At 37.4% G+C, this 25,572-nt stretch overlaps 1 pseudogene; it reads right to left on the minus strand.

Moving 5' to 3' along the window:
- Nucleotides 1-3,794: 3,794 nt before the first annotated feature.
- On the minus strand, nt 3,795-4,727 carry LOC109680419 (olfactory receptor 8D2-like; annotated as a pseudogene).
- Between the last annotated feature and the right edge of the window lie 20,845 nt (nt 4,728-25,572).

Consider the following 25,572-nt stretch of genomic DNA (forward strand, 5'->3'; position numbering starts at 1 on the left):
TTTGCACCCTAATTTCATTATTTACTAAGTTTATTGCCTTGGATAAATTGTGAACCTTTCTGAGTCTTAGGTTGTGTCATTAAGAAAATGTAAGTCAGGTTACAATAAAGGCAGTGCACACCCGTGTTCATTGTAGCTTTATTCACAATAGCTAAACTATGGAAACAGCCAAGATGCTCCTTTGCTGATGAATGTACTAAGGAAATGTGGTATTTATATACAATGAAATTTTATTCAGACACAAAGAAGAATGAAATTCTTTTTTTTGCAGGAAAATGGATGGAACTGGAGAACATCATCTTAAGTGAAGTTAGCCAGATTCAAAAACCCAAAAGTGCATGTTTTCTCTCATAAGACCTAACACAAGTACAGCAAGATTGTGAAAAAACAGGTCATGCTAAGGGGAGGTCACATATGAGAGGGGGAGGGTAAAAGAAGGAAGTTAAGAAGGGGAATATGGTTGATGTATTTGCTATACAAGAAAGAACATTTTGAAATATGAAAAATTTGAATTTTAAATGTGTTGATATCATCATAATAAAGGGACTAAGGTTGAAAGAAGAAAAATAGAGAAGATGAACTAATTTGGGTTATGATACATATATACATGGAAATGTCACAAGGAAATTCCCTGTGTAGCTATCTTAAACAAGCCAAAATGTCATTTGTTTTTCTTTTACAAAATTGGAGATCAGGAGAGCTGAGCAGGTTCTATCTGGGGGTTGGAAGGGTTACTACTAGTGGAAGGGGGGAACAAGTGGGGAAAGAGTGTAGGAGAGTGATTGTACTACAGATACTGTGTTCACACATATGTAAATGGAAAAATAGTAACTGTTGAAGCTATCCTGGGAATGGAATGGGGGAGAATAAAGGAGAATAATGGAGGGTGTGAATTCAGATATGATATATTTGATATAATGTAAGAACTTTTGTATATGCCACCATGTACTGCCAATCCAACACAACAATAAAAAAATCCAAACAAAGATAAAGTTTTGAATAAAAATGAAAGGATGAATGTAAATCAAAAAGAAAAGCAGAAATTTATATATAATATATAATTTCATTTGCATGCATTTCCTGATATTTAAAAAGTTAATCATTATTTACAGTAAAGTTCAGATATTTTATTCAAGGTTGCATGGAAGTCAGCTTGGAGAGTTATTGAATTGAAAAGGACAAGTACAAACTTTCTGCTGTGATGAAAATTTTCTATATCTTTCTTTTGAGTTTGTTACATGGGTTTTCACATTTGTCAAAAATTCCTGAGCAAAGTATTTAAAATGGATAAAATGAATGTGTTTTGTCACATGTAAATCACACTTCCACTAAGTTAATAAAGAAATATGTCATGATTTCTTACAACTCAATAATAAACATTTGAAATATCCAATTAAAAAATTTTTTAAAAGTAAATGATAGTTTGGGTTAAGTATAATCCATTGAAGAAACAAATTATTTTTCTAGAATTTTGTGGGTTTTGATATCAGACTTCATTAATAAATGAGATGGGAAGTTCTGAAGTGTATATTCACAGAGTAGAAACATGCATTCATGTAATTTAATTGAGCAAAATTAAATGTTTTATAAATATTCCTCCAATCCTTTACCAGTGCAAAATAATCAAGTTATAATCAACGTAATAGTAAAATTGCTTGAGGAACAGAGTCCAAGGAATAGGTTTAAATCCATTCCTAATCCTTCAATATTAGATGAGCTCTTGTGTAAGCTACTTATTCTGAATTTCCCCACTAACATACTAAGAGAAAGAGAGCAAGAACAGGAGATAGAAGAGAGACAGACAGGGAAACTTAATCAAAGGGTTTTTATAGGATGGCACCAGTTCATTTGTACAAAGTTGGTGCTTAATGAGTTCTGATTAATGTTTCTGAAACTCAATTGTTGTTATATAATTTTTATTTATTTCCTCTCTGATTCTCAACACATCTTGTACATGAAGCCAGAGAAAAACCTTTGAACAAGTATAAAAACCATAGGAACCAGAGACCAGACAGGAATTTTTCCAGGAGGAGTTAAATATATCTATCTAAGACTTTATCTGTGTGTATCCTCTGTATGCATTTTAGTTTTACTTAAAACTTTTATCCATAGAAGAGCACTTATTTATCCATCCAGTATGATTTGAAGAACTGTGCATCAATTTTTGCTCTAGGACATGGCAATATTTTCGCTGAGCTTACATTGTAGATGAGTGACAGACAGTACCAAACCACTGTCAGATTGATTGTTCAGTTACAGTTGCAGTGAGTGTTAGGAAGGATCTATCCATATGCTAGAAGACCTTAATCTGTTTTGTTCTGAGAAATCTCAAAATAAAAAGAGATCTTGTGCAGCTGAAACTATATCCCAGAGATACATGGAAAATTGTCAAACTTTATAGTGCCATTTTGTGCTATATTGGTCCCTATTTCCTAAATTCCAATACAATAATTTTCTTCTTATTCCTTTCATATTGAGAAACCAACATGCTATAGGGGGTACACATTACTTCAACTTTAGCTCTTCCTGCTTTTTTCAACAATGGCCCATCTTTTTGTTTATAACTTAGTTTTGGTCCCAATAGAATCAAAGGAGAAGGGCTTTGTGCTAAATGTGAAAGGTACTAGATAATATATTTCCTTCAGAATATATTCTGAATGTTTGAGTATAATTGGGTCTGTCTTCAGCCATGATCCACTCACTTTCCTGTTTTCTTAGTGCTGTTTGATTTCCTTCTTGAAGTACAGGATCATTTTCTTTATTTTTTGGACAAATAGTTTTTTCAATAATATGTTCTTATATACAAATAAAATACATAGCACATTTTGTTTCTAAAATGGAATCCTTGTGGTAAGGAAGACATAATCATCAACATAGATTTTATGTATACTCACCCAACTGACTCCTCCCATAATTTTCCTAATCTTTTGAAACTCCATCACTCTAGTTGCTAAGGCAAAAAAATATTGGCATGATATTTCATTATGCTCCTTGCTTGCAATCGACAACAAATCTATCAGTAAATGTTAAGTCTTGATCCTCAAGATATATCCAGAATTCTGCCTCTTCTCAGTGCCTTTGCTAGATTCATACTGATCCACGTTACTTTTACCTTTGACTGGATTTATGTAATAGTTTCTTAGTTTATCTCCCTGATTCATAGCCTACAAGCTGACAGGGGATTGTTTCCTACTCTGTGAACAATGATGACTTAGAGGAAAGTCACAAGAATAGAACAATGATCATCCATGTATTCTTATATGGATTTGCCAGTTAGCATTTTGCCACCTTGGCTTCACTGGTCTCTTTCCCCACAGTACACTGCACATGTGCACGTGCACACACACACACACACACACACACACACTTCCTTATTTCACGTAAATTGTATCATTTGATGGATGATTACACATCATCACACTTCATCCTTAAATATTCATCACCTGTCTTGCCTGCAACCTACAATATTAACATTTAAGGTTTAAAAGTAAAAGTCAAAGGAGGAAGGGGGTAAAAAATAACAAAGGCACAATCTTGCCTAAAGGTTTGGGGAAATTCTTCCACTTATTACTGACAGGATGGGAACCACACTGCCACAGCAATGCCTATCCTAAACATCACAAGAGATACAGGGCACCCCCAGTGGCTTGCAGCTTGATTCCTGCAGCCAGAGGAGCTATTCTGGTGGTGCCCATTACTTTTATCTGTTTACCTTGGGTATATAATAAAAACACTACAGGTTAAAGTTTGTCATTCTAACACCAGGCAACATGCCTTTGTTAATGCATGATTTTTCACATAGAGAGTATCCCACCATTCAGAAATTTTTTGGGGGTAACTTTAACATCATTGTTTCTAAGGCTATAGATAAGAAGATTAAGCATGGGATCACTGTGGTATAAAACACAGAGGCCACCTTCTCCTGGGTTGTATCACTGGTAGATGGTTTAAAATACATGAAGACAATGGAGTCATAGAAGACCCCAAGAGTTGCAAAACAGGAGCTGGAGGTTCTGAAGGCTTTGGACCTGCCATCAGCTGAGCATGTATGCAGGATGCTGACAAGGATGCAGGCATAAGAGATAAAGATGACTAAGGCACATGCAAGTGCATTGAATCCAACCAGAATCATCACCAAGAGTTCTATGGTTTAGTCTCTTGAGCAAGATGTATTCAGAAGAGGGAGGATGTCACAGAAGTAATAGTGAATGACACTAACTCCACAGACAGAACAAGTAGATATGTAGTTGGTATGAACCAAGGCCCCAAAGGCCCCCACTGCATAAATACTGGTGACCAATAGCAAACATACTCTGTGGGACATGGTGACATTGTAGAGCAAGGGGCTGCAGATGGCAACATAACGATCATACGCCATGGCTGTCAGCATGTAGGAGTCATCAATACCAAAGAAGCAGAAAAAAAAGAGCTGGGTCATGCACTCAGGAAAAGATGTGAAATTCTCCTCTGATACAAAGTTCACCAACAGCTTGGGGATTCTGACAGAGGAGTAGCAGAGATCTATGAAGGACAAGTTACTGAGAAAGTAATACATAGAAGCGTGAAGCTGAGAGCTGATCTTAATTAAAAGGACCAATCCCAAATTTCCCATCAAGGAGACTACATAGATTAATATAAACAGGAAGAAGAGTGGGAGCTGGAGTCTTGTGGTCTGTTAACCCCACAAGGACAAAGACTGTTCCTGAAGAATGATTTCCTGTGTCCATTCTTCCTGTGATAGGTTCAGTAATTCAAGGGAGAAGTTCCCTTTAGACAAACATTGTCATCTGATGATTTAAGTGATTAGAGATCTGAGGAAAGACATAATTTGCAACTGAACCAGAATTTTTAGAGTCTTAACAGAATAAAATCTGATTTTAATTAAACTCTTATCAAGATAGTGATACTTCATTTGGCTTTAGTGTATTACTCACATTTACAGGTGAAATTTATTTGACTTTGGTTCTTATTATTTTCATGTGCACATTTAGAGGCGAAAGTCATTTTGACTCCACAAGTGGAGCTCTAGTTTTTCCTATAAAAGAAAAATATTCTGCTGTTATTCAATTATCTTCAGAAACTATCTGCACAGTCTCTGCTTATTTACATTGTTTTCTGTCTGCAACAATTTGTGTTTTTCTCTGATACCTTTAAATTTGACTCTCCCTTATTGACGATCCTTAAATTTCCCTTCTGACTTCAGTGTCTTTATTTAGTTCGTTTAGTCCCTGACTCTAACAATTGGTTTTTTTCTCCTCCAAGCTTTCCATCATCCTTTGGAGTCACTGGTCTTGAGTTTACATTTCATTGCTTCTGCTTCTGCATCAGGAAATATGAGGGGAATAGAGCAATCCTGGAGAGGGTGGGAAAGAGGTGATGCTAGCAGGGAGGTATTGTCACGACCAAAGGAAACTTAGGAAAAAGAAAGGAAAGTGATAGCAAAAGTGTGCTCAGAGTTACTGAGACCATTCATGTGTCAGGCATAACCTGAGACTTGATTAAATTTTCAATACAATCCCTTGGAGAGGGAGTCATTACCTCCTTAGAGATTGAGAGAAACAGAGAAAGAGATGAAGAGATTAAGTTCTTGCTCTAAGTCACAAAGCTTGAAGGTAATATTATTTTGCAATTTCATACACGTATTTCTTTAAATTTTCCAAAGTCACGTAGTAAATGTGACAACTGGGACTTGTTTCTGTATTTAAAAACAGTGCCTTATAAAACAGCCTTTTCTCAGGGGGTGGGGGGGAGTCTAAATCTGAACACAGCAAGGTAATTTCTGCTCAGCTTTAGTTATTATGTTACTCATTGTTATTTCTAAACCACTGCTTCTAATAGTTTTTAAGTAGTTTTTGATAAGCATTGAAATATCACTTTAATATCCTTAAGACAAAAGAAACAGAAATGTAAGAAATGCAGGTACACTCTTGCATGTACAGAAATTATAGGAACACCCTTCAGTTACTGTAATACAACTTGTTATAAAACAACAACAAAGCAATTGAGAATTCAAAGCTTTCCTTCAACCCTTCAGTTTTAAAACATGTTGTGAAATAAAAATATTTCCTCTTTGAAGAGAAGTAAAACACCAAGAAAATAGGCTTCTGGTTACAATGATTTAAATGAAGCATGATTGAGTGTACCAAGAAGAGTTGGGTGTCTGTGAAACATTGTAACAAGTATGCAGAATATCTATGAAAAATAACATTCAGATATTATGTGGTAAACTCAGTAACATTTCCAAACATAGTTCTGTCTACTCAAACCAGGCATACTAGAATTTCACAGATTTCCCTCTTTTCTCTGTAATTTTGTTCTTATTTCTGTGCTTATTCCCATTTCTATTATAAGGTGATACTCCACTTTATCTCAAACTGTTTAAAAAGTTTTATTTTCTAGGTAACCTTTCTTTGCTGTGCAAATTCTTTTGCTTTGACCTCTCCTTCTCCCAAAGCTGCTTTTAACTCTTTAAAAAGCTATCGTATCATTTATTATACCATAGTTGTGCTTTAGTGTGGTGATTAAAACTTCAGGTTTTAAAGTCACATGAAACTGAATTCATTTTCAACCATGGTCACCTTCTAGAGGTTCTTTTTCCTGTATAAACTCTAGTTTCTTCATCTATAAGAGAAAAATAATTCCTATTCCTTGCCACTTTTGTATCAGCTAGTTCATTTATTCATCTAAGTCTCTGTTGGGAGTCAGTCCTCTGTCCTAAGGTACAAATTGAGTGAGTCAAGTTTCTGTTCTCCCAAAGGCACATTATAATAAGAGAGAGAAATAAAACCAACAAACAGATGTAGAATTTAGTCAAAAAGTGATAAATATTATACATAAAATAGGGCAATTGAAGGGCACAGGTTTGTAACTAGGGAGGACAGTTGAAGGAGGACTCTGAAGAGGTGACATTTGAGCCATGTTCTGAACAAATTGAGGGAGGCAGCCATGGCAATAGCTGCAGGAAAGACTGTTTAAAAAGAGGGAACATCGAATTCAATTGCTTGAAAAATGCTTTGTCTTCCTTATTATGCTTATGCCTTCTCTTCATCAAAATTAGAGATAAGGGCAGAACAAGTTCTGCCTGGAAGCAAGGGGGGAAGGGGGAGAGGGCAAGGGAGAGGGATGACCCAAACAATGTATGCATATGTGAATTAATGAATAATAAAAGAAAAGGAAGAAAGAAAAAAGCATAGTTAGAAGAAATAAACTCTAGCAAGCCAATCGCAGTGGGGTCACTATTGTTCACATTAAGTACATACAAATAAATACAAAAGAAGACATTGAAAATTTCAAATGTAAAGAAATGATAAGAAGATAAAAACATTACTTATCTTGATTTTATCAATCCACATTGCATATATGTACTGAGATCTCATACTGTACATCATAAATGCATATAATTATTGTGTTATTAAAATTATGCAAATCAAAAATTCATAAATAGTTAAGGAGATGAAATGTTAATTACTCTGATTTGATCATTAGTAATGTATACATATATTAAACTATCACACTGTACCCCATAATTTTGTAGAATTAAAAGAATAATAATAATTAGAAAAATAACTAAAAATTTAAGGCACCATAAATTATACAATCAGAATTTGTCCACTAAAATAAAATTTAAAATAAAAACATTTAAATATTTTTAAAAAGAAAAAAAATTCAATTGCTTGAAGAGAGAGGCAGCTGGCACTTTTGAGGGACAGTCAGGAAACCAGCCCCATGCCTAGAGAAGAGGGAGGGAATGACAATGGTGGAACTGGATGCCAGAAGATGTTCTGGGAAAATTTTCAATCTAATTCTACATGCAGTGGGGTACAATGGGAGAGTTTGCAGAAGGTAGACTATTGTATGTTCTGACCACTCTAGCTCTGGTTACTCTGTCAAGAGTATTCATTAAGGGGTCACTTAGAAGTATATTCTTGAGGTTACATATGATTTAGTTGACAAACATGGTTGGGCCAGACTGGTAATATTAGAGATGGTCAAAAGAAGTCAGATTCATCGTGGGTTGATGGCTGGCACCTATTTAATGTGGATGTTTGAGTTTAGCACCAAGTTTCACATCAAGGATACAGGTTTGAGATGTCAGTGATGCCATTAGAGGAGCAGTTTGGGGAAGTATTTTCTTCTTTGCACATATTAAGTTTGATGCCTATTATGAGACTGGGCAGATACATTGAGTTGGAAATTGGACATGCAAGTCTGGAGATCAGGAAGGAGGTCTGGGTGGACAAGATTTTCTAAGTCATCATTGTAGTCATGGAATTTAAAACCATGAGACTGAATGAGATCAACCAGGTGTGATGTGTGCAAAGACCTTATAACAGAGGTTGATACATGTGAAGCTATCACAGATATTTGGCATTGACATTTTCACTGTTATTACTAAACCTTATGCTGGCTAGTAAGGGTGTTTTAGAGCTTATTCTCTGTTCTTTTTCTAACCCTTTTTACTTTATCCTCTTGAGTTTCTGCCCACTTCTGCTGTATGTCACAGTAGAAGTCTAATTGATCATCTATTACAATGAATTGGAAGCAGTTAGCGTAGAATTTGTGACATAGTGGAGACTCTGTGCCTACTTGTTCTCTTTTCACTCTTTCTTCAGAGTCTGCCTGAATATTAGCCTCTGTACTATTCCTGATTCTTATTTTCTTTTTCACAATATTAAGTAAAGAAACATATCCAGAGACAAGAAATTGTTTAATATTTACTTCAGTTCTCTGTTTTGCTTTCATTGCCACCACATTCTTCACATTTTCTTTTTTTATTGGATAAATTTAAATAATGAATATTGTAAATGAGGGCAAGTTTGAAGTACTAGCATGTTCCCACTTAATATATTCCTGATAAATGTTAAAAATATATTCTTGTGTGAACTGTGCCATTAGAAAACATGATTTGAACTCTCTTTTCTTGACAGTTTTAGATGAAAAAGTGTTTATTGTACAAGAATTACAAACACGGGAGAAAGGAACAAGGAGAAAAATTATCTGGAGTAAAGGAGTCATAGACAATATCAGCAGTGCTTTGCTTTCATGTTTAAGGTCTGCTTTGGGCATCCTCATTAATTCACTGTAGGAAAAGCATAAAAAAGAGATGGGTATAATTTTTGACCCTGAATATTGTAGCTTATAATGTGGGCTGGGAGGCAGGAGGTTGAGGTTTTATGCACAGATTGATTTCTTACTCAGAGATGTTGACTAAGTATGTTAATGGCAGTAAAAGGACCTGACTAAGCTCTTTAATATTATGTTATTTAATACATATGAGAATGCTCTGTAGACTTCAAAGTTCAATGGCAATGAAAGATTTTAATTTAAATGATCTTGTAATAGGCAACAGAAATAACAGTTTGAGATCAAGACACACACAGAACAAGTGGAAGCAGAAGTGGTATCTATGCACTGCACTCTTTGTGCCTATTTACCATGAAGCAGACACTGCCTGCTTCCCAAATTTATCGATCAGAAATAAAACAGAAGCTCCATTGGCAAAGATAAGAGGAATGCTTAATCACCTTCCAAAGTTCAGTTTCTGCTACAATACCTTACCAAATAAAGGTCTAACTGACTTCCCTGAATATTATCATCAGGGAAATTGCCACTGGTTTTATTTGTCTTTATTGTAGTTTCAGGCAGTGAATGTATGTGAACACACACACACACACACACACACATGAGATTACCAGATGAGCTCAGTGTCTTTCAGATCCTGGAAAAAGAGTGAAGTTGATTCTGTACAAAATTTTAAGGAATATTGACAAAGTGTAACAATTTTAGAGACTCGTGGCTGCGCCATCTTTTCCCAGGCCAGCCTGGCAGTTTGGGCCTGCCATTAAACTTTGCTCTATGGACATGAGACTTTTCTGTGAGCTTTCTTTGTGAGCAGCACTTTTCTTAACATTTGGTGCTGTGACTCGGATTGGGTTGAGTTCCCGGCACTGACCTTGCTCTCTTGGCCTTCCCCACCCCATCCTGCTCTCTCTCTCTCTCTCTCTCTCTCTCTCTCTCTCAATTACCATTTCCTTCCTCCAGGATCTGAGCTGCTTTACCAGGACCCCTGATCCTAGAAAACACCATTCTCTCACTAGCTCACAGGGAAGTTCCTCCACCCCAGCGCGCCTCCAACTGCCATCTACCACCGGCCAATCTTCCCTCAAGGTTCTCTCTCCCTTGGTGAGTCCTCCTTGCATGCTGAGCTGTGGTCTCTCTCTCTCCTTTCCTCAAAAACCCTAGCACTAGGTCACAGCTCACTCTCATTCCTGGGAACTGGGTTCCCCACTAGGGACTGTGGACCCCCTGTGGTGAAGATGTTTCCTCTGGGTGTTGTGTTCCACATTTCTCTCTCTCTCCTGAGGACCTGATATTTCGGGGATGCCTGCCATATCTCTCCTCAGGTCAGGCCTCCACCATGGGAGTTGGACCATCCCAAATTCCTTTAGACTCCCCACTGGGATGTCTCCTGGCCAACCTTGGGCCCCTCTGCCTAATGCCTGATCTTAAGCCACAACAGTTCATTTTTCTCTGTAATCAGGCCTGGCCCCAATACCCATTAGACAATTCCTCCAAATGGCCACTTAATGGCATTTTCAATCCCAATATTTTTAAGGGATTTATACAATCTCTATGAGCATGTTGGTAAATTTCCAATCCTTTCCCTATCTCTGCATCAAACCCTCCTTCTGTACTTTCTATTCCCCTGTGCAGATTCTATTAGCCTGTAAACCAGTTTCTAAATTAACCAATTCCTCTCCCAAACCTCCTCTTTCTCCATGTAAGCAGACTTCTTGCACTGCTTACCATACCTATCTCCTATCTTCCTGAAAAACTTTCCCTGTCATGGAGTTAAGCAAGCCACTCCTTGCCAACTCTGGCCTCAAGGTGATTCCAGCTCTGGGAGAGCTCATGCTCCCTTCCTGCAGGCTGAGACCAAGCCCAGGGTTTATTCAGGTACGCCTCATGCTTCATTGGCCGAGTCCTGTTTGACTGTGTCATCTGATGACTGCTTCTCTTCCTCTTCCCATCTAATGTCCCTTTTTCCTGAGACAGTGACCAGAGAGTGGAGGTTTTGTTTTGCTGAAAGTGTTCCGGTACCAGTCAATGGGAGCAACCTAGAGATGCAGGATCACTAATCCTTCAGGCATGTGTCATGCCTCCAGGCTCTGCCTTCCCCTCCCTTACCTAAGACACCTTTTCTGCTTCCTGCATGGTCTCACCACATGTCTTTTGTCTCTGTCTGCCTTCCCCTTCCTGGGCTTACTGGGACCCTGCCTCCCATGAAAAACCTGTAGCATGGTAATAACCTTATGTAAATAACCTTATGACTTAAGTTATTCCAACTAGTTTGCCAGACTTCTCAGTCTAAAGTAACTTTAAGTCAGCTGCTTTATAAAAAGTGCTTACAAAGACTGCAGCTGCCATGCTCATGCTGTAACTCCACCCCCACAAGGGGAGGAAGGAAAACAAACAGGCACGCTTGTGCACAGGATGCCGGCTCCTGGAGACAGCAAAAATGCCTGCCATAGCTAAGAAAATCCATAGAGAGGACCCAGCACATCCTGAGCCACCAGCCACATGTGGCGATGGCTGTGGCCCCCTGCCACTTCCCCTAGAATAAGTGCACACAGAGTACACAGGAAGAGGGGAGGGGCAACAGGCTGCAGGATCAGGGTCATTTGTCCCAGGTGTGTGTGGAGGGAGTGGCGCCTTGTACAAGTCCTGCTCCTAGCCCCACCTCACACCTCAGGGCATCAGACCCAGCCCTTGTAAGTCAATTGTTAGCTCAAGGTTAGGTTATAGCTCCAAAAATAACAAAATAGACATTACTGTGGTCTCTAAACTTCTCATTTAAAATTTCCTATACCTTGGGCCTCAACATAAATTTTCCCCTCCAAATATTAACACTAGTTGTCCCGTATGGTACTGTTATTGGCCTGAAATGCCCTCTGAATGCCCTTCTCTAACTTTACAAATGATTTCTTTGTTAAAAAGGTAGTCTTTATTAAAGAGGCTGCCTACTGTTAGCTAAAAGACGGGATCTTAGCGCTTTGTTCTTTCTAGATGGACCTGCCCCATTCCAGTCTTCTGGCCTATCTATTAAAACATTAAAAAATATATTAAAAGCTTTGTAATGAGGCCTGGCCTCAATATGCCTTGGGTGACCAAGAGAAGTGGCCTTCACAGGATTAATTGAATTACAATACCATACTCCAATTATACTTTTCTATAAAAGTAAAAAAAATAAACAGGTCTCCTATACAAATTTCTATGTTCTAAGCCACTCCAATACTCAGAACTTCTTAATGAGTGCTTCCCTCTTCAACAGGCAATGGTAGGAAGAGGGCAAGTCTTATGTCCCCTTCCAGTTATCAGATCTAAGGGAAATTTAAAAACATCTAAACAATTGTACTGATGCCCAGACAAATACATTCAAGCCTTTATCTCTGTGATCCAAACCTTTCAGCTGACATGAAAGGATATTATGCTTCTACTAGACCAGACTCTTATCTCATTAGAAAAGCAATGGGTTCTAGCCCAGGCCACTCAGGTTGGAAATGATTATGTGGCTCAAGCAGTAGAGTGCTGCTTTACAAGCATAAAGTCCTGAATTTGAGCCTAGTACAGGCAAAGTAAAAAATATATATATATATATATACATATATATATATATATTATATATGTATATATATATTTGGGGCTGAGGAAGTAGCTCAATGGGAGAATGTCTGCCCAGCATGTGCAAAGCCCCCCAAAAAAAAATTGATGAAGAGGATAAATGGTGTTAATGTCACTTCAGCCATCTCATAGTGGAAAAATGTAGTTTAACCTAGACCAGATCCCTCATTCTTCAAGTGAGGAAACTGAGGCCCAGAACAGTTCAGAGACCTGCTCTCCAGAATGTCAGATGTCAATGTAAAATAACAACTTTACTTTATAACAATAACCTTAAAAAAAAATCCTCTTACCTTTCTACAACATCTTAAGGAGGCTATCAGAAAGCATACCACTGTGGACCCAGAGTCACAGGTGAGAGAGGTTCTCCTCAAAGATAAATTTCTAACAGTCAGCCCCAGATATTCATAAAAAACTCAGACTGTGGCTAAAGGGAAAAAGTCGTTGAACCAAGTAATACAGCTAGTCATGTCTGTATTTATAGATATGTCTCTATGTCCGGGACCTTACTAACAGAGAGAAAGATAAGAGACACCATGGCCTCATTGCTGCTCTCAGAGAGGGCTCCACCTGACTGGGGCCTGTATCCTGAACTTGCTGCCATGGTGGACAGGAGGGGCACTTCTGTAAAGAATGCTCTGAAGGGGGACAGCCTGGGAGACAGCCCTGCCCCCAACTGGGACCCTGCCCTCTCTGCAAGGGTAACCACTGGATGTCTAAGTGCCCCCATTATGAAATGGAAGGTAAGGTGCCACCTCCTATGGATTTATGGGCCCCGGACTCCTGTGCATGCTCCACTTATTAATAAAGATATTGAGGAGCCTCAGGTAGTCATAATGGTAGGGAAGTGAAAGGTCATTTTCTTGCTAGACAGTGGAGCGTGTTTCTCTGTGTTACCTTTTTCTCCTGGTCCCCAGTCCAATGACAAAAGTTATCTTTTGGGGCAAATCTGGCAAGCCCCTAGAGTGCTAGTTTACCTGGCCTCTGGCCTGATCTTGGGGAGACCTCCTCTTCTGTCACTCATTCCTCATAGTACCTAAAACTCCAGTGTCCCTGCTGGGACAGGATTTACTATCTCAATTAAAAGCTCAAGTCCTCCTCCCCCCAGGCAGCTATTTCTGCTGCCCCCTCCTTCCGGAAAAAATAGATTCCACAATGTGGACTGATAAGATGAGTGTAGGGAGAGACTGGATGGCTCTCCCTATTCAAATAAAACTCAAAAATCCCTCACAGTTTCCACACCCAAAACAATATTCCCTCAAGCTTGAATGACACGAGGCCTTATGCCTATCATAAATTCCTTAAAACAACAAGGGCTACTAATTAGTTGCTTCAGCCCCTGTAATAAATTTAAAATTCTTATAAAAGTTAATTTTAAAATACAAGTTACAAAGTAAACAAATGGAAAGGATATAGATAGGTAGTGAATGTATTTTTTGAGAAGTTAAAGGAAAAAAGAAGTGTTTTTTGATGAGAAAGGATTTTATAAAGAAGGGTTTGTCCTAAAGATTGTTTCAAATAGGAGGGATAAAGACAAACCATCAAAGGGTTAAGTATGTCATATAAAGGTCTAAGTAAGTTTTAAAAGTGTATAATAAAAAAGCTTCAGTGTGTAATAAAGTTAAAGTTGAGTATAATCTAAGAGTTGCCTAAAAGATTTTTAGGGTCATGTCAAACTAAAATCAAATCGTCTATGTCTATAAAATAACAAGGTTATCTTAATATTGTTCTGCTCTGAGTAACATCTACAAAAAAACATTGCAGAGAAAGACTTTATCAAAAAAATTATTTGTGTTTTCTGCTGATCTTGTAAAGCTTTAAGTACTACTAAATCAGAGTTAATTTACATATTTGCTTATGTGTCTTAAATGACCACCTTGTAACAGTGTTATGTTATACTTTATCTAAATATGATACAAACATTTACAAAGTTAAAAGTGTCAATTTATATAAAATAATGAGCTAAAGCAATCTTTTATCCAAAAGTGCTACATTTAACCTGCATTCTGACAGTCAGCCTCTAATTGCCTTTAAAGGTCCTACAAATGCTACATAACAACTAACCTGGTCAGTTTTGCCACCAGAACAGCCCTCATCTTTGTGGACAAGCCCTAACCAAAGGCTTATTAGATTGGCACTACCTAGAGGCCACCCTTCTTCAATGCAGAGCCACAGAGCCCCTCATCTGCAGGGCAACTGAGTCCTTTTTAAAACTTTCTGGCCTACAGGGATACAAAGTCTCTAAAAAGAAGGTTCAATTATGCCTCCCACAGGTCACCTACCTAGGTGTGGCCTTAAAGGGACAGACTCACTCTCTGAGTCATAAATGCATCAACCCAGTCTTTCATTTCCCAACTCCCATACCATAAGTCTGCTTACAGCTTTCCTGGCAGTTATAGGATTTTGCAGAATTTAGATCCCTAGGTATGCAGTTCCTGAGCAGACACCTTTTTATGCTCCTCCTAATATTCCTATGTGGGTCTTAAATAATGTATGGTCACCCATTTCTCTTAGAAAACTTGCCTCCAATGGACTCTGCTTCTCTGGCTGACTACCTGCCTTCTCAGGGAGCTTCTCAGAGAGCCTGCAGACCAGATCCTTCTCCACCCTATAAAAATTTCTGTTAAACCAAGGCATCTTGTTCTCCTAAAAGGATCTACCCTCTCTCCTTTGGGACTTCGGTGGACCAGCCCTCATCTGGTCATTCTCATGACACCCACTGCTCTCAAGCTCAATGGGTTCCCTCAGTGGTGACACCTCTCAAGAAACAATTAGAAAACTGGAGAAGGGAATTGGAGGACTCTTGAAAAAATTATCTACGGAACAACATTTCACAGTGGTTCTCCTGGCCAATGCCCATCCTAACGCCTATGTTTTTTGCTCTCCTATACTTAAGATTCCTCCCTTTTATCATACTACATGTCTGCTATTGCTAATCAAAAGTTCAACCAGTTGTACCTCCAGAAATGCCAACCTCTCCAAAACCATCCAGAGGACTGCTATGAGGGCCCCTACCAGGACACAGAAGCCTGAGGAGCCTGTCCCATACAATGCCCCCTGCCAGCAGGAAGTAGCTAAAGAGACCTATGCTTCACCCCAATTCCTGATCCTCAGCCCCTATCCTCATTATTATTAAAGAAAAAATGGGGGAATGATAGAACAATAATGTCACCATTTTGTGAATTGGCCAAAATGGCAGCCCCACCTTTAAACAAATTTCCATGCTCTAAGACAGCCCCACCCTTACCAGAGACTACTGCACATATGCTAACTTCCTTAATCTCCCCCTTCTATAAAAACCACTGCTCTCTCAGACTTGGGGCTGCACCATTTTTTCCCCGGCCAGCCTGGCAGTTTGGGCCTGCCATTAAACTTTGCTCTATGGACATGAGTTTTCTCATGAGCTTTCTTTGTTAGCGGAATTTTTCTTAACAATTTCAAATAATATAATCTGGTTTTCATGGCATTGTCTCAGAATGGTGTGTCTACAGAACGTATATATTCATACAATTGTCTAGCTCAGACCTAATTTCAAACACATGACTTTTTGCCAGTGTAAATTATTGTGAATTGTCTTTTTTTTTCTGTATCAAAATTTTAGCAGCTGTATCATTGTTTAACACATGATGGTAGCACATTTAAGTGCATAATTTCATTATATTTTAATTTATGTTGAGGTTTTTTTTGGTGTTACTTGGGTTTGAACTCAGGGCTTCACATTTACAAGGCAGGTACTCTACTGCTTGAGCCATGCCTCCAGCCCTTTTTGCTTTGCTAATTTTGGAGTAAGGTCTTGCTTTTTGTCCAGTCTAACCTGGAATGTGATCCTCCTGATCTCAGCCTCCTGAGTATCTGGGGTTGATAGGTTTGTGTCACCTCAGCCAGCTATTGATTGAGATGGGGTCTTCAAAATTGCCTTTGGAAGTGGACCTCAAACAGCCATCCTCTTGACCTCAGCCTCCCAAATAGCTAAGATTACAGGCATGTACAACTTGAGTGTACAATTTGAGATAACCTTGACTTATATAAATTTACCTATGAAGTTACATGCTAAATTAAAAAAAATTGGACAAATACATTCCCCCAATTTTTTTCATGCACTCTTCTAATCCTTTTTTCTCAACCTTCTTGGATCCCAACCTAGGCAATCGTGAATCCACATTTATCACTACAGATTAGTTTACACTAATTATATACTGAGAGAAAAGTAAAATACATACTATTTACTTGACTTGTTCTTCAGTAAAATTACTTTGAGATTCACCCACACTCTTGTATGTGTTGTATCATCAGATTACCCAATATGAACCTTTGTTGAGATCAGTTGACCAACCCTATGTGGCTTATATCTTGATACCAGTACCACCGTGTCTTGTTAGCTATAACTCCATAATACACTTTGAATTCTATAATGAAAATCCTTCAACAAATTTTGTATTTTTTCTCTTCTAGGCCTTTTGAATTTCCTTATGAATTTTAATGTCAGCTTATTGAATTTTACAAAATGGCTCTTCAGAGTTTGAGAAAACATTGAATCCATAAATAAATCTGAGAAAACGCACATCTTTTAATAGTATTGAGTCTTCTGACGCAGGAAGAGAGTCCAGATTATCTTTAATTCTCTCAACAAGCTTTTGTACTTTTACTTATAATAATCATACACGTATTTTATCAGATTTGTTGCTAAGGATTTTATATGTTTGCTGTTTTTGTAAATGATATTTAAAAATTTCAATTTCCTATTGTTCATTGAAAATGTATTCAAAAGAACAGATTTTTAATACTGTTCAAGTATTGTACAACTTACACAAAATTACTATATATAGTACCTTATTATATAGATTCTATAAGTTTTCTACATAGATAGTCATGTTATATGTAATTAAATGGTTTGTTTTATCCTTAACAAACCAGATAAGCTTTATTACTGTTTCTTGTTTGTCCTTATTGCTCTTGGTTTTCTTCTATTTTATATTAATATATCCATTTCTATATTGTAAATTAATGTGTACATACTGTTTATTTTTCATCCTTTTACTTTCACCGATTACATCACTTTATTTTAAAAGAATGTCCTGTATACAGTATACAGTTTTGTTGTTTTCCTTTTTCTTAGCTCTGGTGAATTTAGACCACTTCCCATTCAAGTAATTTGTAGGGTGGCAGACACTGAGCTTGTCATTTTATTGTTGATTTTGTGTGCATTCATTCTATTTCTATTTCCTCTGACTCTTCCTTGATTTTATGGAGTTGTGTGAATACATTTTAGAATTTTATTTTATTTATTGTGAACAAAATTGCAAAGTAAACATGTTAGTAAACATTAAACATATATAAAGAGAAAAACTCCACTGAGAAAAGAGAAAAACGAAATATGATCTAGAAGAAATAAGTTCCAATAGTATGTCTGTAGAATTATCACAATGAAATCCCCTCATATTGTTAATGTATAATAAATAAAAATAATATATTTGGTGATGAAAATATGGTTACTATGATTAAAAATAAACTAGTATTTGGGTTAAATTCTACACTAGACATAGTTGAAGACAATTGGGGATTAGAAACAATCACTGAAAAATTAGTGAATATAGAAATAAAAAAGAGTCCTAAGAGATAACTTAGAATGCAGTAATGAGAGAAGAAAAGAACTTAAAAAGTGAAAAAACAACCATTTAAGAGACAGGGATGGCAGATTGGAAACCTTTATTTTTAATTTGACAGATTTTCTAGAAGAAAGTAGAGAAGATCTGCAAAGCAATGCTGCTTTGGAAGAAACAAATAGATGCCACTTTTTTCAATATTAAGAAAGACATTAATCCTGAGACTCAAAATGAATTATTCACACATATTTTTGAGATTTACTTATGGGTTTGCCTATTAAAGTTTCCATTTTCCCTCTGGTTTATTGAACACACTCATAATAAATATTTTCGCCTCCTTTCTGCTAGTTCTAACACATGACTTTTCTGTGGATCAGTCCTGGTGATCTCTTTCTTTGACTACAGCATTTTTTTTGCTTTACCTCATGACACACATTCTCATACCCCATGCCTCCCTCCACACACATGCAATTCCTCAGGAGAGGGGCATATCAGACATTGTTTAGAAAAGCAGTAGAGATTGGAGAATATTTATACCTTATTTCCCAAAGTTATAATAACTCTGTCTTATATCTCACAGTCAAAGTATGGAGTGAACATGTAGAATCCACAGAGTGTTAAGTTGATTAGTTTAAGAAAACTGAAGCTGGGCACTGGTGGCTCACACTTATAATCTTAGCTACTCAGGAGTCAGAGATCAGGAGAATCATGGTTTGAAACCAGTTTGGGTAAATAGCTCACAAAACCCTATTTTGAAAAATCCCATCACAAAAAAGCGCTGATCAAGTGGCTCAGCGTGAAGGCTCTGAGTTCAAATAGCAGTACTACAAAAAAAAAAGGAAAATTAAGCCCATCTCTGTTTAGGTAACTCTCATCCATCTTCTACAGTAACAGTTACTGATAACTATTACTATTACTTCTTCAATTTTCCGTACTGAAACAATGTACTAAATAGACAAAAATAATTTTTTTTCAGCGTAAAGGAGGATTTATTTATTTTGGCTCACAGATTCAGAGATTTTGGTCCATTATGGCAGGGAGGGTGTGGTGCATCAGACCAGCCCATGTCATGCCAGCCAGAAAACAGAAAAGGATTACAGGAAGGAACCAAGGCAAGATATGGCCACCAAAGACATACCCTAGTGACATACCTCTTCTAGTTAGACCCTACATCCTACCTTTTGCCAAGTCCCAATAATGCCATCCCATTATCACTCCATCAAGGCACTCATCTATTCATTAGGTCAGAGCCCTCATGAGCTAATCATCTCTGGAAAAACCATCACAGACATACCCATGGGTGTGTCATACTGAACCCCTAGGCATCTCTCAACCCAGTCAAGTTGACAATGAAAATTAACCATCTTAAGTGCACCCCTTGTCAACTTGACACCTAAACACATCCCTGTAGATCATAACTCTCCATCTCACGTCCATCTCATAATGCAAACATCTCTATGAGTGCAAATACTCTGAACAGTTCTAACACTGTTCAAAAGTCCAAATTCAAAGTCACCTCTGAGACTGAAGGCAAACTGTTAGCTATGAACCCTGTAAAATCAGAAAGGAAATTATACACATCCAATATACACTGGCATGGAGTAAACATTTCTGTTACAAAAAGGAGGACTAGGGGCACAGAAAGGGAAAATGGCACCAAAGCAAGACAAAAACTCAACAGGACAAACACCAAATCCTGTAGATCTAAGTCCAGCACCTAGGATTGGTGTTCTAATGTAAGCTCAATGGTCATAGACAACTTCCCTCTATGGCCTTGCTGACTGGAGCTCACATGGCCTCTTTCTTGAGATGGCTCCACTCATTGCCTGCATCTCTCCCTGGCAGATGTTCCATATTCCTGGAATCTCCAGCATTCTGGGATCTTCACTGTGGCTATGCTTCACCTTAGTGCTTCACATATCACTCTGACAGGGACTCTGATCCTGCAGCATATTATCTAACCTCCCAGGCCTTCTTTTGAAATGATGGATATATTCTAAATAATTTGAATTTGTAACTAGAAACAGCAAATAAATACTCTATCCTAAAAGGTTTTCTATATTCTTTCAATCATTCAATGAAGTAATGATATAAAGTCTTTGTGTAAATTTTTAAGGAACTAGTAAATTATAGAATTTTTGAAAGTAGTGTTGGATTTATGAAAGTAGCATTATCCAGATCCAGAACAAGACAAGGATATTTCAAAAAATAAAAGAATATTACAGGTATATTTGCCTTATGGATTTAGATTTGAAGATCCTTAAAAGTAACAGCAAATTGAATCAAGCAATACCTAAAAGATGTGATACACAATTATGTGAGATTTATCCTTGTAATGAGAGTTCAATTTAACATTGGAAAACAAGCAATACTCAATATGCAGATGACAGACATTCAGGACTTTCCCATATCTCCACAATTCTGCAATAAAACATCACTTGCATAGCTATAGGGAGAGGTAGGTAGCATGGAAAGACACAAGAGTACAACAGTAATTAGTAACAGAAACCAGATGAATTTTATATTTCAAAAAAAAAAAAAAACAAATCCCAAGTAAAACAAAAATAATGGATCCTAACACAAGGAACTAGGCAATGTAGTAAGAAAGGCAGACACCTCCCTCTCCCTCCCATATACTTCAAGCAAGACTTTCAGGAAAAGAGCAAAGGAAAGCCTCAGTTGGTTGCATAGGAACCCAACCTGGCACTTTGCCAAAATATAGTTTAAGCTCTGAGATCTGCAGTCTAAGCAGTGCCAGAGAAGTGATCCCCTGCATTTTTTTGCTTTCTCACTGGTGTGTTCACTGTGCCATGGGAGGAATTTATTTTAAGAGAAGTCATACAGACAAATATTTCAGCCATGGATACCAGAAGCCCCTGTGTTCTTATATCTGCAAGCCCCAAAGGCCATCCTTTGTCCACTGGCTAAGTGAGCAAACACCCCAAGTATCAATATGGGCTAAGGAAACTGATGTGACCTGGATTCAGATTCACAGACACAGGTCTTCTTGGATAAGAATTTCATGCTCTTCTGTAGGGAAAAACTGAGTACAATTACATTTGGTGATCTGAAGCTGGAACTTTGGAAAGAGGAGAAATCAGCTGTGTGTATATAGTACTAGGACAGAGACCAGCATGGCTAGGGTGTGCTAGATCACGTAGAACTCCATGTCTTGCCCCACAAACACAGATTTCTCTTGCCTGACTGCTTTTAGAATTCTCAAAATGTGGGGGGAAATGTTTGGTTAAGTGCAGCTGCTGTTTGGCCATTTTCCCATATTGATATGTGCCCAGCAGTGTCTCTAGTGAAAGGGGGCATTCAATGAGGGATACTCAGATTCAGCTTTGAGAGCTGCTTGAGAGTAGTAACTACAGTGCTCCTCACATTGTCAGACCTGGATATGGAAAATACTGGCAGGACTTCAGCAAGAGTGGTAACAGTAGTGTGTGCCCCAATGGGAAAGGCAAAGTAGGGTTTAGCCAGAAAATAGTCTTTCCTGGTCCAACGTGTTTGTATTTTTGAGAGAAAATAACTCAATAAACCCACCACCAAGTAAACTGCAAAATGATAAACCTGTTAAAGAAACAAAGCATCTCTATCCTTTAAGTCCCAAGGAAGGAAGAAATATTGACTGAGCCCCCCAACTTTTTTTTTACTTGCTCTGTATTTGTTTCATTATGTTATATTTCACTGTTATCTCTTTATACCTTTATCCCATGTACATTCCCTCTCTTTTCTGTCTTGCATCTTTCATTTTTCTTTCCCTCTCTGCCTTATTTTATTACTTATTAATACTTTTGCCTTTAATAATTTTGAATTTCCTAGTTTACTCAATAAGTATCCTAGCTCTTCTCTTTTCTATCCTTTTTGGGGCTATATTTGATGCTTTCAGTTACTGTTTAAATATTTGGTTTGTTTTTGAATTGTTGTTGCTACTGCTGTCTGCATTCTCTCCTCTGAGTGGTAGTTAGGATTCAGACCTTAAGAGAAGGGTGCTCCTAAGAAGACACAATATAAAAGTGAAATAGGTTTCCATCTCAGCAGATACACAAATTGCAACTTAGAAATGTAAGAAATATGAAAAAGTAAGAAAACATGACTCTTCTAAAAGTATATAATTTCTTAATAACCAAGTCTAAAGGTATTGAAATGGTTGAAATACTGGATAAAGAATCCAAAACACTAGCTTTAAAAATAATCAATGACCACAAAGAAGATTCAAATGAAGAGATGAGTGAAGTAAGGAAGTTAATTCAATGGTTGACTGAGAAAGTCAGCAAGGAAATTGAGATTTTGAAAAAAGATAGAACTCTTAGAAATGAAAACCTCAGTAAATGAAATTCAAAAACTCCATAGAAAGTGTGATTTACCAATGGATTTGATCAGAAGAACAAAGAACATCAGGAACTGAGTACAAGATTGAGGAATGATTGTATTCAGACAGCAAGAAAAAAAAGAAAAATAATCACGGTGACAACTTTCATGTATTCTGAGATATGATCAAGTGATCAAACCCAAGAATCTAGGGAGTAAAAGAATGTTCTGATGCAGCTACTCTCACTTGATTTTTGACAAAGGCACCAAAAACATACAATGGAGAAAGGACAGCCTCTTCAATAAATGTGCTAGGAAAACTGGATATCTGCATGCAGAAAATTGAAACTGGACCCCTGTCTTTCAGCCTGTACAAATATCAACTCCATGTGGATTAAGGATCTTGATATAAGACCTGAAATTTTGAAGTTAGTTTAGGAAAGAGCAGGGAATACACTGGAATTAATAAGCATAGGCAATGATTTCTGAAATAGAACTCAAATAGCTCAGTAAGTAAGAGAAAAAATTGACAAATGGGACTACATGAAATTAAAACACTGCACAACAAAAGAATGGTAAAAATAGAAAAGGATGCCTACAGAGTAGGAGAATATCTTTGCCAGCTGTATATCTGACAAAGAAGTAATACCAGGATATGCAGGGAACTCAAAAAAACTAAAACTACCCCCAAATCAATGACCCAATGATGAAATGGGCAAATAAGCTCAATAAAAGTTTTCAAAGGAAGAAGTCCAACAGTTCAAAAACACATGAATAAATGCTCAACAATCCTTGTCATAAGGAAATGCAAATTAAAATCACCTCAAGAGTCTACCTCACTCTTGTTAGAAAGGCTACGAAGAAAATAAAGAGTAACAAATGTTGGCAAGGATATGAAGGTAAACTCTCTTACACTGCTGGTGGGAATGTAAATTAGTACGACCAATGAAAAAAATATGGAGGCTCCTCAAAAAAATAAAATAGAACTGCCATATGATCCAGCAATTCCACTCCTAAGGATATACTGAAAAGAGTGTAAGTCAGGTAACAATAAACGCACCTGCACATCCATGTTTAATGCAGCATTATTCATAATAACTAAGCTATGAAATTAGCCAATTTACCCCACTATTGATAAATGGATTTTTAAAATGGTATTTATATAAAATGAAATTTTATTCAGTTACAAAGAAGAATGAAATTTTGTCATTTGCAGGTAAATAGTTAGAACCGGAGAACATCATCCGTAACTGAAGTTAGCCAGGTTCAGAAAGCGAAAAGTCACATGTTTTCTCTCAAATGTGGAATATAAATCCAATACAAATACAACAATATTAAGAAAATCAGGTCGTATATGAGAGAGGGAAGGTAAAAGAAAGAATTAAGGGTGAATATGGTGATGTACACTCTATACAAGAAATAATGTAGAATTTTTAAACCTTCTGAAACCATTGTAAGAAGGGAACTAAAGTAGAGAGAAGAAAAATAGAAGAGATCAACCAATTTGGGTTATCATACATATATAAATGGAAATATTATAAGGAAGCTCCCTGTACAGCTATCTCAAATAAGCAAAAATATCATTTTTTTCTTTTAAAAAATGGAGAATAAGAGGGCAGAACAAGTCCTCTCTAGGAGGTTGGTACCAGCAGAGCAGGGAGGATGTGGAGTAAGGTTGTAGGAGGGTGAATATGGTTCAAATACTCTCTCTCTCTCTCTCTCTCTCTCTCTCTCTCTATATATATATATATATATATATATATATATATATATATATATATGGAAAAATGAGATCTGTTGAAACAATTCCAGGAATGGAATTTGGGTGGATAAAGGAGAATGATGGAGATGGTGAATTCAAGTAGGATATATCCGATACGTTGTTAGAACTTTTGTAAATGCCACAATGTGACCTCCCCAGCATAACAATACAAAATACCAAAAAGCAAAACTTTATTAAGAGAAAGGGAAGAAAGTGGAAGTGAAAGTATTACAAGAGAAAAAGTGGTGGGATCCTGCCAGGTGACATGGAAGCATTGACCTCTTTGTTTAAAGACCAATTAATTTATAAGGGAAAGGCTGGAAAAACCTGGGCAGTCCTTAGGAAAGGGCTATGGTGGCTGGCAGGTTTAATTAACACAGCTTTATCACATAACATAGGTTATTCTGTGTATATACTTACACTAATTTCCAGGCCTTAAATTGTATGTATGAGGTACTACCAATATTCATAAGGTCTTAAGTAGAGAATCTTGCCCAAGAGATCAAACTGGGTATAGATCTCCCTTTTATCAGGTAAATCTGGTACAGAGGTGCTCCTTTGAACACTGTCTTACAAAGATATTTACAGCTGCCAGGGTATTTACAACATGTCGGGGATATATTGCTCTAGAGATGGCTCAGGGTGGTGCTGGTAGTGTAGTTTAAGAAAGTCTAGAATGGGGTATCTGTTTGCTAAAGAGAAGGGAGTCCCCTGACAGGTCATTTTCCAGTTGTTAACTTGCCTCAGCTGTAAGCATACAATATACCCAGGTTTAAATGTTCAAGGTGGGTTAAAGAAGCATAAGGAGCCCTTGGAGAGGGACAGGAAGATCATGGAGTTATTTGGAGATGTCAGACTTGTCTCCCTAATGTAACATTCCCAGAGTTCAAAGGGATAATAAAAAACACAACCATGACCTATCATCTAGAAGTAGCTTTACAATTAAAAGGAAATATCTGGTCTCCAAAACTCTGAGAAGCTATTCTAGGGAGAGATGGAAAAGTCGCCTGGGTGCTTCTAACACCAGGAGGAGAAGGCTTCAGAACTGAGTAACCTGTGGATGTCAGCAAGAGCTATGACACTCACTGATGGGGATGGTTGCCTTCCAGGAAGACTAATGGAGGTTTTCTTGTTACTATTTTTTTTAAGTGCAACGAACAGTTACTTAGCTGGGTGAAGAAGAGGAAAGGCAATTTATTGATTGAAAATCTCTTC

Source organism: Castor canadensis, chromosome 2 (genome assembly GCF_047511655.1).
Source record: "Castor canadensis chromosome 2, mCasCan1.hap1v2, whole genome shotgun sequence".
Classification (NCBI taxonomy): domain Eukaryota; kingdom Metazoa; phylum Chordata; class Mammalia; order Rodentia; family Castoridae; genus Castor; species Castor canadensis.